Here is a 9,157-nt window from a genome sequence, read left to right as displayed (position 1 = left end):
TCCGCCTGCTTGGTGCTGGCTCGTTCTATCTGCACGGACCTCCCTGTATCTGCACGGACCTCCTGTAGCCTGCGTGTCAGACCCGAGGGACTGCCCCTCTTTTTGAAAGCTTGCTTAAAAAGGCACCAGCCCGGGGTGATATTCGGAATATTCACAGGCAGCCAGGTAGAGGTGATGCATGGCCTAGAACCCTGCTGTTGCTGGGCAGCCAGACCCCAGCCTGGGGAGACCACAGACCTGGGAAAGGATGAAGGCACCTGCCATCCCCGTTTCTCCCTTACCGATGCGAGAAAGTACACCCTCAGCAGTTGGTTCCTCAGAGTCTGTGGTTCTCAGAGAGAGGTGGCCGGACCAGCCCACCTAGGGAGCTGGCTAGACATGCAGATTCTCGGCCTCAGCCCCGATCTCCAGAATCTGACACAGGGTGGGGCCGGCACTCTGTTCCAGGAAGCCTCCTGGGTGGGGGTGCCGCTGCCTGCTCAACTTAGAGCTCAGAGCTCAAGTCGGGTTTTGTTTTCTAAATCTGAAAGGCCAGCTGAGTTTGCCTTGAGGTTCAGGCCGCGCGCCCCATTATTCTTATGTAACCAACAGCAAGGGAGGTGAGTACCAGGCACGGCAGATCGTAACTCATTTAGTCCTGTGACAAACCCAGCCGGCGCGGAGTTGGACAGACCCCGTTCCCTCTCCGGGCCCTTTCCTGTCGATAAGGAGGCCGCACCAGAAGATCCCTGAGGGCCTTTCTGGAACACTTGATCCCTATTTCTGTAANACGCGCCCCATTATTCTTATGTAACAAACAGCAAGGGAGGTGAGTACCAGGCGCGGCAGATCGTAACTCATTTAGTCCTGTGACAAACCCAGCTGGCGCGGAGTTGGACAGACCCCGTTCCCTCTCCGGGCCCTTTCCTGTCGATCCTGTCGATAAGGAGGCCGCACCAGAAGATCCCTGAGGGCCTTTCTGGAACACTTGATCCCTATTTCTGTATTCTGGGACCCTGCTGTAACTGTCCCTTGTGGATGAGCCTGGACACAGGCTACCCACCCTCACCCCAAAGCTCAGACAGAGGACTCCCTCATTTGAGAGAGAGAGCCCGGGGATGGGGTAGGGGAGGCAGAGGGAGAAGCACTGAGCAGGGAGCCTGATGCCGCACTCGATCCCAGGACCCCGGGATCATGCCCTGAGCCCAAGGCAGACGCTCAACCGACTGAGCCACCCAGGCGCCCCGGACTCCGTTTCTCCTGGTCAAACCCTGGCTCATCAAAAATAGCACCCGATTGGCCCGTTGGTCAGGCAAAGCTCGTGACTCCTCACGGCAAAGGAAGCTGTGCCTTGAGAGAGTCTGACTAGTGCGTCCCCGTGGGAAGACAGAAGCCACGGTAGTTAAGATTTCGGAGTTTCAGGTGGGCTTTCAATGTGGCGGAGGACTGAGTCTCGGCTGAGACCGGGTGAGGGTTATGGTCTGGTTTAGGATGGGCGGACTCAGCAAGGGGGCATTTTNGGTTTAGGATGGGCAGACTCAGCAAGGGGGCATTTTGAGGCAAGGAAATCACCGAGCCTTACGATGTAAACTCTCTTTTGATGCTATTTACTAAAGAATTGAGTGGGTTGTTCCTTTAAACGATTCAGGAAGCCCCCAGACTGAACGATAAAGTTATTTACCACTTCCCCTTCTTGGGCAGGAGTTTCCTGGAAACGCATCATTATGTTGAAGAAGGCGGGGGTATAACCAAGTCTTAGGAATGGGGACAGTAAGCTGTGTGGGACTCAAGGGGTTTTCTAAGTATGACTGAGATATAATTGACATATGACTTTATATTAGCTTCAAGTCTTCCCAGCGTACAAGGTATCGATTCAGCCTATGTGGATGTTGTGGAAGGAGCACCACCAGAAGTCTGGTAACATCCATCACCACACACGGAGGGTACTGATTCTCAGTCTCTCAAAATACCATGTCGGACCCTAGAGCCCTGCTCTGGAGGCGCCTTTTACATGAAACATGCCTATTGCTTCTCAGAAAGCCAGCCCTGGTGTGGGGAGCAGTTCCTGGAAGGGTCTGCCCCAGAATGCCTGACCGAAGCCCCAGGGGAGATGCCAAGGCCGGGAAGGGCAGGGCCCAGAGCAGCCAGACCATGCTAGGGACCTGCATCTCAGCCCCAGGTGGGCCGGACCCCTCCCTCAGAAAAGGGCCACGAGCCCGAGCCCGGCTGCCTTATTAGCTCTGGGCGAGAACATTCATTGAGCTCCTGCTGTTTGTGAGCACTGGGCAGGCATGTGCGTGCTTCTCAGTTACTCTTAGCAGTGCCCATCTTGCTGCCCGCTGTGTCAAGGAGGAAACGGCTTAGTTAGGGGGTTAGCAAGGGCCTGGGAAGGAGCAGAGCTGGGGTTTGAACTGGGAGGCCAGGGACGCCTGGGTGGTGCAGTCATTAAGCATCTGCCTTTGGCTCAGGGCGTGATCCCGGTGTTCTGGGATCGAGCCCCACATCAGGCTTCTCTGCTAGGAGCCTGCTTCTTCCTCTCCCACTCCCCCTGCTTGTGTTCCCTCTCTCGCTGGCTGTCTCTGTCTGTCAAAATAAATAAATAAAATCTTAAAAAAAAAAAAAAGAACTGGGAGGCCAGCTCGGACAGGAGAAACGATGGCTTTCTACAGCTCACACGCTTCTCCTCCCATCATGATCCTGGGAAGAGTTCTCTCTGTGCCTTACTCTCCTCATCTGTGAAATGGGCGCTACCCCTGCCTTCCTTCCCAACGTCAGTGGGGTTCGGGACAGCGGTGCAGGTAAGTAGCCCTCAGGGAGCGGCATCACGCACACCTCGCACACGCGGGAGCTTCCTCTCGCATCCGGGCACAGCCGCCTTGTGCGAGCCCAGCCCTCACGGCCGAGAACATCATGTGGATCCGGGCAGGGCCGCGCTGCTCGTCACGCAGCTCCGGGGCCCATCTGGGCGCTGGTGGAAGACTGACCCCCGCTCACCCCGCCTTCACGGTTCGGGGAGCTCGGAAGTTCTGGCTCGGGGCCAGCCGGGGCTCGTGATGCACTGTGTGTACATCCGAATTCTTACAGCCAAGGGGCCTGGCACCCTCTCTCCGGTAGACCAGAAGCACTTCAAGTAGGGTGTCTTCAAGGCTGGACGTTGCAGGGCTGCTGCAGGGCCCTGCCCCGTGGGTGTCGCCCGCCACGGACTCGAGCTAGTGGCACCAGGCACCTAGAGAGCAATGTGAACGGACCTGGGGTTGTGCGAGGCTTGGTGCTGGGTCTCTGGACCACACAGAGAGACTAGAGGTTCCCAAGCCTACAGAGCCCACACCTCTGCCCCTCGGAGAGTCTCTGTTTCTCTCCTGCACTGCACCCACAGGGGTCTTCTATTTTATTTTTTTAATTTTAATGTTTTAAAAGATTTCTTTATTTATCTTAGAGAAAGCATGAGCGGGAGGGGCAGACGGAGAGGGAGAGAGAATCCCAAGCAGACTCCGTGCTGAGCCTGGACCCCCACATGGGGCTCGATCTCACAACCCTGAGATCACCACCTGAGCTGAGACCAAGAGTTGGACACTTAACTGATGGTGCCACCCAGGCACCCCCAGAAGGTTCTTTCAAATCCTAAGTCACTCATCTGCCCAAGTTCTGCAGGGGTTCTCCATGGCACTTCAACATAACAGCCAAGTCCTTAACAATGGTCTTCGAGCCTGGTGTTTTCTTCCCTTCATCGCTGCTTGTTTCGCATCTGGCGCCTTCACCGCACTCCAGACACACTGGCTTCTGCTGTTCCTCTAATACTCCAGGTTGCTTGTGCCTCAGGGCCTTTGCATCTCACCAAGGAAGTCTGCTTCCCAAGGACTGCCAAGCAATAGGACATCTTCCCTACTTTGGTCTTCCCATCCCTCACAAGTCATGGGGACCGTGGCTGGGGCTTTTCCTAAGTGGAGTGGCCGATAGCTAGTACGCACAAGCCAAGAGACCAGGTACCCTCACCAGCCTGCCCCTGTGCCTGAAATCCCACCAGTATGAGACCACTGCTTTTGGTTAGGCTCTCCCCATGATCTTATGCCAAGCCCTGCCGGGATGGCGAGGGGATCCCCTTGAGACAAAGCTGAGAGCTTGCCCAGGCCCTGGCCACTCCAAGTGTGGTCCTTGGCCAGGCAGCATCAACAGCACCTGGCGATGTGTTGGAACTGCAGATGCTCGGTCCCTCCCCAGATCTGCCGAGTCAGAATCACATTTTAACAAGCCCCCCACGTGATCTGCGGGCACGTTGAAGTTTGAGAGCGGGGCTTTCGACGGCTGAGACCCCATCTCACTTTCTCCAAGTCCCAGTGGTAGGTGGTGCCAAAGTGTAATTTTCAGAAGCTAAAAACATGCATTTTACTGTAGGATGAACACGTATTGAAGATTTTATTCAATTTTACTAATTGATGAGGGAATCGGGGATGGTAAAGCTGGGTCCCAGAGTGTTCGAGGAACTGGGGTTTATGTAGCTCTTTAAAAAAAGACGTGGGGATCAGCTTGCTGCTACATAGGACACACACAGTCAACGTCCTACACTTCAATGAACAGTCACTTTGGGGCTAACATTCCTTCCTGCTGGACACAAATCCACACGCTCACTTGTAACTTCTCAGAGTCTATGCCATGATTGATGGTAACGAACAAAACCACAGCGGTACATTCTCAGGGGCCAGCCTGTTAACCAGCGCTTCAAGCGTGCACTTAACCATCTTGGCCTCATCGCTAGGTTTGGATAAGATTTCCCAATAACAGATTCCCCTGAGAGGCGTGAATCTTCCCGGGACCAAGGAGATTACCAGCTCTGCGTTTCTGTTAAAGGAAAGCTTGAGGAAAAGGAAAGAAATTGTGCTGCTAAAAGGAATGGAGGGGACACAAAAAGGAACAAAGGAGGTGAAAGTGAAATAAAAATATACACTAGCAGCTTACCACGTGTCTGTGACTATGCCAAGTGCTTCCCATTTCTTCTCCCACTTTATCCCCAGAGCAGCGTCTGAGCTAGCTACTGCTCGTATTTACATTTTCTAGATGAGGAACTGAGGACTGGAGTAGACCGGGAACCTGGCCGAGGTCACACGGCACAACTGGCCTCCAAACCCAGGCCCTTTGAGCAGAGTCCATGTTTCTTAGAATTGGGGTCCAGGGCCGCGGGAAATGGCTCACAGAGCCCCCACCTAACCTGGAGGAGGCCCCTGGGCTGCCTCCAGAAAGCTGCCCACCTTTCCCAAACATGCGTTCTTCCTGACACTGGGGAGCCTGACCCGAGCCCCATTTTGATCCAGAAGTCTACAGCACCACTGCCCAGGGTGCAGGACCCTGGCCAGAGAGCGGGGGTTCCCCGGGGTGCTGCCCAGCCCCTCCTCCAGAAGACACTTCTTACCCTGGCTTCTCCAAGGACAAGATAAACTGTCGGAGTAAGAAAGTTCTTCTGGCCCAAACCTCTCCTATGGTATAGGTGGAAACACTTGAGTTCCAGGAGTGTTCCAAAGGGCACATGGAGTGACTTGCCCATGAACCGGCAGGGAGCAGATAGCAGAGCCCAGACAAATGGGCAGATTTCCTGGCTCCTGCCCTGGGTTCTTTCTGGGGCCCTTGCAGGGTCCTGACATTTGGGAGCTCTTCCGCTTAACGCTCCCGGCTGGCCTCTCCTCCATGGCTGTGTTGCCCGGGCAGTGCCCAGGAAGTGAGTCAGTCCTTTGAGCCCGCTTGTCATTTATGAATGCAGATAACAGCTCTGGCCTCCTTCCTTGGGGAGAGCTCACTAATAAGCATTTGAAAGCATTCTGAAGGAAGTGCTCCTCAGAGGCTGACTGGGGGGGAGAGGGGGGGCACCTTCTGGTTCCCCAAAAGGGCCCCCACCTCAGTCCAGACCCCAGCCTCTCTGCAGCTCCCCTGGCCTCACCCTTCCAGGGCACAGCCCCTCCTCCCCCAACTCCCTCCACTGCCACCGAATACATGCTGAAAACGCCAGCAGTGTGCCCGGCTCTGCTTCCTGGGGACTGCATAATGCCACCAGGCTGAGGCCCCTTCCCCGTCCCCATCCCTGTGGATTTGAGCCTTTTCAAAAGGATGAATTGCCAGTGGCCTTCCTCGCTCCACAGGCCCAAGTGCATTTCCATTTCCAGCCAGGAAGAGAGGGACTGGGTCTCCCATCAGAGGTGCTTGGCTTTCCCACCATGGGGTAGGTTCCCCACAGGGCACTCCGTGGCTTCATGCCAACCCTCCCTCAGGCTCCTATCAACTCTCTCAGGCATCTCCGAACACACCTCTGCCCTGGCTGAGAAGAGAAGGAGTTCAAGCGTATTCCTGCCACACCCACCGAAGGCCTGTGACCAGGACGTTAAACCTCCAGGAGAAAGGCAGTCATGCGGTTGTCCCTTTTGACCTCCCTCACTGCCCTCCAGAAAGCTCGGTTCTAAGAAGATCCCCGTCTACCTCCTCCCCTGCTCCCTTTGGACCCTGCTCCCGGCAGGTGTCCACATCAATGCTTCAGCACAGAAGGCTCTCCTGTCAAGGATCTTCGCAATCCCACTGCCCTTAAGCCGCCTCCTGGGTCCCAGCTGAAATTTTCAGATTTCAGTTTCCACGACAGCAGGGCTTTCTGTGAAAAGACTCCCTAGGCCACAGCTGATGGAGGCCAGTGGAGATGGAGGGCAGCTCCCCTGAGGGTGAGGGGCTAAGCCAAGAGCTCGGCCAGGATGGGCAGAGTCGGAAGCCCTGAAGGTCAAGGAGGGGGTGGGCCTCCTCACGACCTGATGACTATACCCATAGTTTCTCAGATGCTCCCAGAGGGGAGGGCCAAGAACCTTGAGGGCAGGCTGGGGTGGGGGCAGCAGGGCCAATGCCCAAGAAGTCTAGAAGAGTGTTCCTCCTCTTTTTGCCGCTGTCCGGCTGTGCAGTGTTGGGTCAGGCACTGGGTAATGCAGTGGCTTCCCCTGAAAAATAGGAGGAAGGGTGTGTTGCTCGTCTGAAGGGCTCTGGCTCCATGTTTCAGGGTTGGGAAGTACCCCGGCCCTGCAGTCAGGTGAGCCTGGGAGGAAGGCACCATCTAAAATAGAGCATTGAGGTGCCTCTGGTTTCCTGAGAGCCCCTTTGGGGCAAGGAGAGGAGTGAAAGGAGGCAGTTTTTTTTTTTTTTTTTTTTAATCTGCTTAGAAAGATCTATCTGGCCTCTACCCCTAGTTTTGGGGATAAGGAAGGGCACTGTATTATGGACGCTTGACGTTTCATCTTCACAGCAGCCTTGAGAGGAGGATGGTGAATCCCATTGTACAGATGGGGAAAATGAGGTCAGAGGGCTTATCACCTGGGTCCCACGGTGATAAATGGTGGAGGGAGAATTCACAGGCAGGTCTCTCTATCCATGGCACTGCCCTCTGTGCATTGCAGAGGTTAGACCCACAGAGTGTGCTGTGGGTACTTGGGCGTGTTTGTATCTTGGGGCACTGTGTAGAGATGGAAGAAAGAAGTCTGTAGAGCAGGAAGCAGAGGGAAGAAAAAGAGACTTTGCGATCCAGAACTACTCAAATAAAAAAGATGAGGGGTGGGGGAACTTGACCACAAGCCTGAGTTCATGCCTTAGAATGACGTGGCTGCTAAGGAGAGGTGAAAGGCAGGGGAAAGGGGAAGAAAGTGGGGGGAAAAGTGAAAAATCGAGATTGAATTATTCAGTGCCTAGTGCCCGAATACACACAGCTCATGTATATTGAGCACCTACTGTGTGCCAGGCACTGTTGTAGTGTGTGACTTTACGGGGGGTACTGTTGTCCCAATATTGTGGATCGGGGAAGCTGAGGCACAAGAGGTTATATAACTTTCCGAAAGTCACACCTGCAATAAATGGCAGTGCTGGGCTATTCGGATTTTACAGCAGTGTCCTGAACTCTGCCTTGGTGAGGGGGCTTGATGTCACCCGTCACAGTTCTGGGTCCTGACAGAGGGACTCTAAGAACTATGAGTCCTTCCATAGGAAGGTGGACTCAAGATAGTAATGATAGGAATAACCAAGACTTACGGAGCGCTCACTACGGGCGAGGCACTGTTCCAAGTGCGGTACATAGAGTCACTCCTTTCGAAAGACACTGTTATCAGTCCCATTTTACAGATAATCCTGAGGCAAGCCACAGGAAGAAAAAAGCCCAAACAAAATCAGATGTTTGGCCTGCAGAAGGGCGGACTGGACAGGGAGCTCTCCCTCCCTCTGCTCTCCCTGGGCTCTCCTGGGCAAAGAGAGGGCGATGTGAGGCAGAAGTACCCACCGCTGGGCATCAGGATCCAGAGCCCTGCTCAGGGCGGGGTTACACTCCGCGGCCTCTAAGGTCTCCCAGCTCTGAGACTCTGCCGGCCACTCAGGGCAGAGGAGGAGCTGGAGGGAGACCGGGAAGAAGCTGGAGCCCAATCTTTTCCTCAGGACTCTGGATGTAACCGCACCCCCCAATAAAGGAAGGAACAGGCCAGTCACTCTCTTTCATCTGCCTGGAAACTAGGACCGTCATTCATGTGACGAAAGACTATGGTGGTGGTTGTGGGGGCTTGACTGGGCTAGAATACTGGGAGGGAGGCGGCCTCCCGTCCAGCTCGAGGGACCGTTTGTGGAGCATCTACTGTGCGCGGCAGACGCGTTGGCATCCCCTTTACTCGCCTGGAAACCATTTTACAGACGCGAAAATTGAGACTTAGGTGCAGTCTGAGAAACTTGTCCAAGGGGAAAAGCGCTGAACGCCTGGCTCCACTGCTTCCAAAGTCTGTGGTCATCGAGGGGACAGTGTCCCCACTCCCCTCGCGGAGCTCAGAGCTGATGGGGGGCCGCCTCTTGCCCCGTTTGGCGCTCCCTGTGTATTCACAGCTGCCTGTCATTCTCTTAGGAGGGTCCCTGGGTCCTGGACACCTGGGTGGGTGGCTGGGGGGTCAGGCTGGGGTGGGGCGTGGAGGAGGAGCGGGGACAGGGGCTGGGACGTGGGGCACGAGGAGAGAGGTGCAGAGTTAGTGGACATCGCTGCCAGGGCTGCAATGGGCAGTGGGGTGTGTCCCCTACTTTGGAGGGGCGCTCGGCCCTTGCGGAAAGAGGCGCATCAGGGTGGAGGGCCCGCGGCGCGGCGGGCAGGGGGCGCTGCGGCGGGCACAGGCGTGCCCACGGTTGCCATGGCGACGGCGCC

This window comes from Ailuropoda melanoleuca, chromosome 6 (genome assembly GCF_002007445.2).
Source record: "Ailuropoda melanoleuca isolate Jingjing chromosome 6, ASM200744v2, whole genome shotgun sequence".
NCBI classification, from domain to species: Eukaryota; Metazoa; Chordata; class Mammalia; order Carnivora; family Ursidae; genus Ailuropoda; species Ailuropoda melanoleuca.
This window is presented reverse-complemented; position numbering follows the sequence as displayed.